This window comes from Galeopterus variegatus, unplaced genomic scaffold (assembly GCF_000696425.1).
Source record: "Galeopterus variegatus unplaced genomic scaffold, G_variegatus-3.0.2 Scaffold13982, whole genome shotgun sequence".
NCBI lineage: Eukaryota > Metazoa > Chordata > Mammalia > Dermoptera > Cynocephalidae > Galeopterus > Galeopterus variegatus.
Genome location: NW_007740093.1, coordinates 1 through 6,324, shown reverse-complemented (window position 1 = coordinate 6,324; position 6,324 = coordinate 1). Strand labels below are relative to the sequence as shown.

At 39.2% G+C, this 6,324-nt stretch overlaps 1 pseudogene; it reads left to right on the top strand.

The window, feature by feature from the left end:
• Positions 1–2,804, top strand: part of LOC103581808 — a 13,262-nt pseudogene extending 10,458 nt beyond the window's left edge.
• The last annotated feature ends 3,520 nt before the right edge of the window (positions 2,805–6,324 follow it).

The following is a 6,324-nucleotide window of genomic DNA, read 5'->3' as shown; positions in this document are numbered from 1 at the left end:
CCTCATCACACACTCACCTTCCAAGCATCTGCAGATCTACATACATACATCAAGTCTGTATAAAGCACTGTGAGTGAAGAGGAAATTGTACCTATGAAAAGGTAAGACTTGTAGGGCATCTGTAAAATACATTGTTAGAGTAGTTCCAATCCCTCCCTATTTAAAATAAAATACATTCTTTGTAAATGTTCTCTAGGCATCCAGAAAAACACTGACAACAGTATTCTAATAAACCAACTGGGGTCTTGATCTATTTAACAAATTTCTGAGCCCTCCCTGTATGGAAAGCACAAAGACAAATAAGACAAAGAATATTGAAATCACACAGACCCTTAAAGCCATATCACTGGTTCCATAGGGAGTAGTTGGGAGTTGGGAGAAATGCATTTATCCAGTGAACCTTTTGACTATTTTGTCAATCTCACGATTAAAAAAAGAAATTGTGGAAGGGTTTGGGCACCTTTCCACCTCCCCTTGTTTACTCCCCCTCCTTGACTGCCTAAGCATCAGATCGTCCCCAGAGCAGCACCTCCTGGTCAGTAATTACCCCATCCTCCTTTTTATCCCTTTTCACCACTCACGCCTTCAGTTTGTAAATCCAACCACTCTATGAGGATGGTTGCTAAGTAAACTAATTCATGCTAAAGTGAGAGTGACTGATATATAAAAACTCTTAATAAATCTGGTAAGCAATGTTTCAAAAGAAAATTTGTTAACATGGATATCTTAATTGGTTAATATTCCATTAATTCAACAAAATAGGGCTTAAAAACAATTTCAAGCAGGGTTTGAGAAAAATTTATTTTTTCTTTCTTAAAGCAGTCAGGCTTTCCCAGCAGGTTTTGCATGCTTCGATATTTGTGATTCTTTTCAATGGGAACCTGATCTGGATAAAACCTGAGACCATAAACATCCCAGCTTTCCCTTTTGGGGTCTTTTGCTATTGAAAACTAGCAGGACTTAAACATGTAAGCAAGTTTAAGAAAGGCTGCTTTCACCTGTTCTAAAAGGTAGCATTCTTGAGGTTCTGCTTTATTTGGCAGAAGGAATGCTATTTTTCTAATCTCTCACTGAAAAGGAACTTTTACCTATCTCATAAAAAAGGGGGGTAAGAACTGATGTAACAGAAAAGGTACTCTACAGATATTATAGCAGCTATGAGTAATTAATTCGCGTTCAAAGACAAATTAGTAGTAGTAATAATAGCTGTTCTATATAAAGTCACCATCTCTGATGGTCAGATTGTAGTTCATCAATTGAGAAAGCATGAATTCCCTCCCCCAAAAAAATCTTTCAACATGGTATAATAAGAAGTGTTAGGGCTAGCTGTTGTTTTTTTGTTTTGTTTTGTTTTTCTCTCTTATTTGATTTCTGATTGAGTGCTTTTTTTAACATAATATTGTAGAGAGAGAATGTTGGGTCATTTATTGTGCTGTTTCTAAACAATCTGGTAACATTTTGTCTCTAGCTTCTTAACCGCAATTGCTTTTTTTGGGGGGGGGTAGAGTACCCTGACATGCAGATGACAGTACCTGCATTTATACAGGACATTGCAGCCTAGCACATGGAGCGCAGAGGGGCAGGCTACTCACTTGCAACAACATCCCCAGTGTCTCCTTCTAATTTTGTATCATCTTCCAGGGCAGGCAGCTTTGTGGGACTCTGACTGATGCCTTGGAACAGGTTTCTCATCGTTTTTCTTGCACTGATTTCTGAAGATGGAATGTTCTCTTCACCCTACACATCAGGGGTTTTCTTTCCCTTTCCATTTTTCACTGATTCCTTTGTGAGTTTGTACTTTGATCTAACCTAAAATATTGGAAACAGAAATAAACACAAATAATGGCATGAGACCACAGCCATGGAATGATAAGACAGAACATGGCAAATGTTTTATTTTATGCATTTATTTATGAACCTTACTATTCTAAAAAGTGTCTGAGGCTCTTTCCCATTTTGCAAGAGGGCGGGAGAAAACACTGAGAAGCCAGATGCTAAGGAGAAGAACCCTGAAGCCAAGAAGGCTGATGGCCCCGCAAGGGTAAAAAGGCTAACCTCAAGGCTGAAAAGCCCAGGAAGGGGGAGCCCCACTGCAGCTGAAACCCTGTCGTTGTTAGAGGGATTGGCAGATAGTCCCGATCTGCTATATATTCCAGAAAGGCCACATATGAGAGGAAGTACTCAGCAAGTAAATCCAGGATTGAAAAGAAGGAGGAGGTTTTGGCTACTGTCACAAAACCAGCTGGTGGTGACAAGAATGGTGGTACCCAGGTGGTTAAACTTTGCAAAATGCCTACATATTATCCCACTGAAGATGTTCCTCGAGAGCTGTTGAGCCACTGCAAAAACTGTTCAGTCAGCACGTGAGAAGCCTGTGAGCCAGCAGCACCCCCGGGGCCATTCTGATCTCCCTCACCAGGTGCCACAGATGCAAGAGACTGGATTTCTTGAAGCAGTCAAGCAGTGGCTTGCTACTTGTGGCTGGACCTCTGGTCCTCAATCAGGTTCCTCTGTGTAGAACACACCAGAAATTTGTCATCACCACCTCCACAATAATTAATATCAGCAATGTAAAAATCCCAAAACATGTCACTGGAAAGTGAGATCTTTGACACTGAAAAAGAGAAGTACAAGATTACAGAGCAGCATGAGGTTGACCAGAGAGCCGTGGACTCTCAAATTTTACCCCAAATCAAAGCTACTCCTCAGCTCCAGGGCTACCTGCAATTGGTGTTTGCCCTGACGAATGGAATTTATCTCACAAATTGCTGTTCTGCATTTCTTACCAAGAACCAATTGGATAACTGATACATTTCAAAATAAAAAGTGAAAAATATAAAAAGTGAGGCATCTTACAGATTTTGTATAATGAGGTATAAAATTTCTGGGTGAAAGAAAAATGAGAGGAAATCAATCTAACCCTAGGTAAGGTTAATACAGAGAATATATCTTAATGTTTGACAGTTTCTTAAAAAGTCACCTTCATATATGACTTTGAGTTTCCTAGCAGCCAAGGGGGGGCGGGAGAAAAGAACCACAGTGAACTATAAGATTCAGATGTCTTCCAAATTAAAATCAAACCAGTGCTCTTGGATCCGTGCTTCTCAAACTTGAATATACATTTGAGTCACCTGGCCTGTTGCTGCATGCAGGCTCGATTCAGCAGAACCGTGATGCATTTGGAATTGTCTCCCAGATGGTGCTGATGCTCATGCTCATCTGAGGCTCCTCCTCTCTGGACCACCCTTTGAGTAGCACTTTTAGCTCACTCCATTTAAAAAATATAGCACGATCCCACTTTAAAAAGTTTTAGCATGCTCCTACTTAAAAAATATAGCCACATTATGTTTGCAGGTTTCCCAGGTAATTCCAGAACATATAAAATATTGAGCTCTGAGATTTCTAACTATAGTTTATTCTTAATGTATTTAAAACATCAAAACCTCTAACGGTGGGAAACATCACTCATCTTTTTTCAGGTTAACTATGCTATTTCAAACTTTTTAAAAAAATCTTATAGTTTGTTTGAGGGAATATCCTTTAGTCCTTGTAAATATTATGAGTCCACATTATAATAAGGTTCTGGTGAGTCTAATTGTTGATCAAAGAGACTGTTTACTGTCACTCTGAGAAGTAGCAGTGGTTACCCAGTAACCACTGGGTACAGCACTGGGTCTAGCTTCAGAACATCTGGATTTGAATTGCATGGTGCCATTTGCCAGCTGTGTTACCATGTGCAAGTTGTGTATCCTCTCTGTACCTTAGTTTCATCACCTGCCAAATGAGGCTAACAGCAGCATCCGTCATAGTTGCTTAGAACAGTGCCTGCACATAGTACGAATGGAATAATGTTATCTATTTTCCTGGCAGTGAAATATGAAAGATAAATTAAAATCACCTCTTCCGCTGTTTTCCTTACACAAGTACCTTGAAATGACATATCTAGATTTGCAATTTTCTTTTGAATGCTTGAGTAAAAGACACCAGAAAACCGATATCAGTAGGCATTTGAAGTTCACTCTGATGGAATCAGTCTGTTCCAACAAATTACTAAAGAGAGTAAAAGGCACTGACCTTTTTGTGTAGTTTTTGAATGACAGCATCTCGTTCATGCAATTGGTTTGCAACATTTCCATTTCAGCAAATAGTTCACCAATTCTTTGGCTTTGTCTTTGAGGGAAAAAAAAGTCTAGAAAAGGAGAGTTTTAAAACACAAGTAAAGAAGAAGAAATTACTTTGAAATTTTCAAAATTATTGGGTTGAGAGTGTTTATTTAGAAAAATAGGGAGCTTTTTGTGTGTAAGGCTGTTTCAATGGTGGTGTATCAGGAGAGCCAGGTACTAACTTACTAGCCCATTTACTTTAGTATAGTGCATATCGCCAATTGTTTGCAATTAAACCAACAATTGTGTTGCAAGCTATATGAATATTAATAAAATAGAAAAACTGATTTCTCTAGTATTTTATTTTCCATCCACCCCCAATATCTGTATCTAAGGCCTTTTTAAGACCTCCATAAGCTGGAAACACCTGATCACATTGTTATTTAAAACATATTAAGGGCCGGCCCGGTGGCGCACTGCTACAGTGCGCCGCTTGGGAGCACGGCGGCACCCCCGCCGAGGGTTCGGATCCCACATATAGACCGGTTCCCGCTCACTGGCTGAGTGAGGGGCGGGAGCAACACCGAGGGGTGTGATCCGTTGCCGGACACGAAAAAAGACAAAAAGGGAAAAAAAAAAACATATTAAGATGTACCCTCTTCCTCACTTATTACATATACTTTACATATAATTTTATGACAGTCTGCAAAGTAGGGAAAAAATTTTTTCGCCTGCAGGTTAAAATTCAGTAGAGTTGCCATTAACTAATTGACAACATATTGCATTTGGTTAAATGCAATAAGCATTTAATTGAAAACTTATTAATTTTGGTTTTGAGGTTTTACTTTTTCTATTTTTGGAGCTAGGAGTTTTTTGGAGTCTCAGACATTTTTGTGGAATCTTAAGATGTTCATAGATCCTAGGTGCTGTGCTTGTCATCCTGAGATTAAATGGCCCTGCCCACAACCCGGTCACAGTGCAGAGCAGGAAATCGTCAAAGGCTTGCTAACCAGTAAGGAAATGTATTTCAGTGACTACACGGAACTGGAGTAGTGGAGTGCTCCCTCAAAAAGAGCATTTCACCATTTTCTGAGAGGGTGCAGAGATGTGGGAGGTGGCAATCAGAGAGACACAGAGACTGCAGGGACTGAAAGAAAGGCAGAGAGAGACACACGCAAATCAAAGACAAAGAGAAAGCAACAGAGAGACAGAGACTGAGAGAAATTGAAAGATGAGGGGAGAAACCCAGAGAGATTGACTGATTCCCCACATAACATATGTTAATATCTTACAATCCTGCAGAGTGTTTAAAGTTGCATTTTTAAATTCATTCATCATCTTGAAATCTACAGTCCTGATAAGATCATCATAATTTATATCATATTACACAGTTTACAAAGCAGTTTTCAGGTATCATTGCATTTGAGACTTGACCCCAACATTTCTGTTACAGGTGAGGAAACTAACTTGTTCACCTTACATTTGTTGAGCATTTCCATTCATTATCTTACTTGGTAAGGGCCGCTCATCACAGGTCTCCGTGCAAACCCATCTCCCCTGGTATAATAGCAGCTTAAATTACAGGCACTACTGCTGTTCATAAGATAGTGGAGATAACCCAGGCCACAAAATCAGCAATTTTTTTCTTTCTTCTCCTTTTTTTTTTAAGTATGTATTTGATATTATTACTTTGTTGCAGGACGTATATTGAAATAAAAGACAGAACACCAAAATTTACACCAATTCCATTTCAAAATGAGATCTTTTTTCATTTTTTCACACCATCCTCTAGCCCTTACCCTTCATGTGTATTTTTTCATATTTACAGCCCTNTCACCATCTCTGATGGTCAGATTGTAGTTCATCAATTGAGAAAGCATGAATTCCCTCCCCCCAAAAAATCTTTCAACATGGTATAATAAGAAGTGTTAGGGCTAGCTGTTGTTTTTTTGTTTTGTTTTGTTTTTCTCTCTTATTTGATTTCTGATTTGAGTGCTTTTTTTAACATAATATTGTAGAGAGAGAATGTTGGGTCATTTATTGTGCTGTTTCTAAACAATCTGGTAACATTTTGTCTCTAGCTTCTTAACTGCAATTGCTTTTTTTTGGGGGGGGGGTAGAGTACCCTGACATGCAGATGACAGTACCTGCATTTATACGGGACATTGCAGCCTAGCACATGGAGCGCAGAGGGGCAGGCTACTCACTTGCAACAACATCC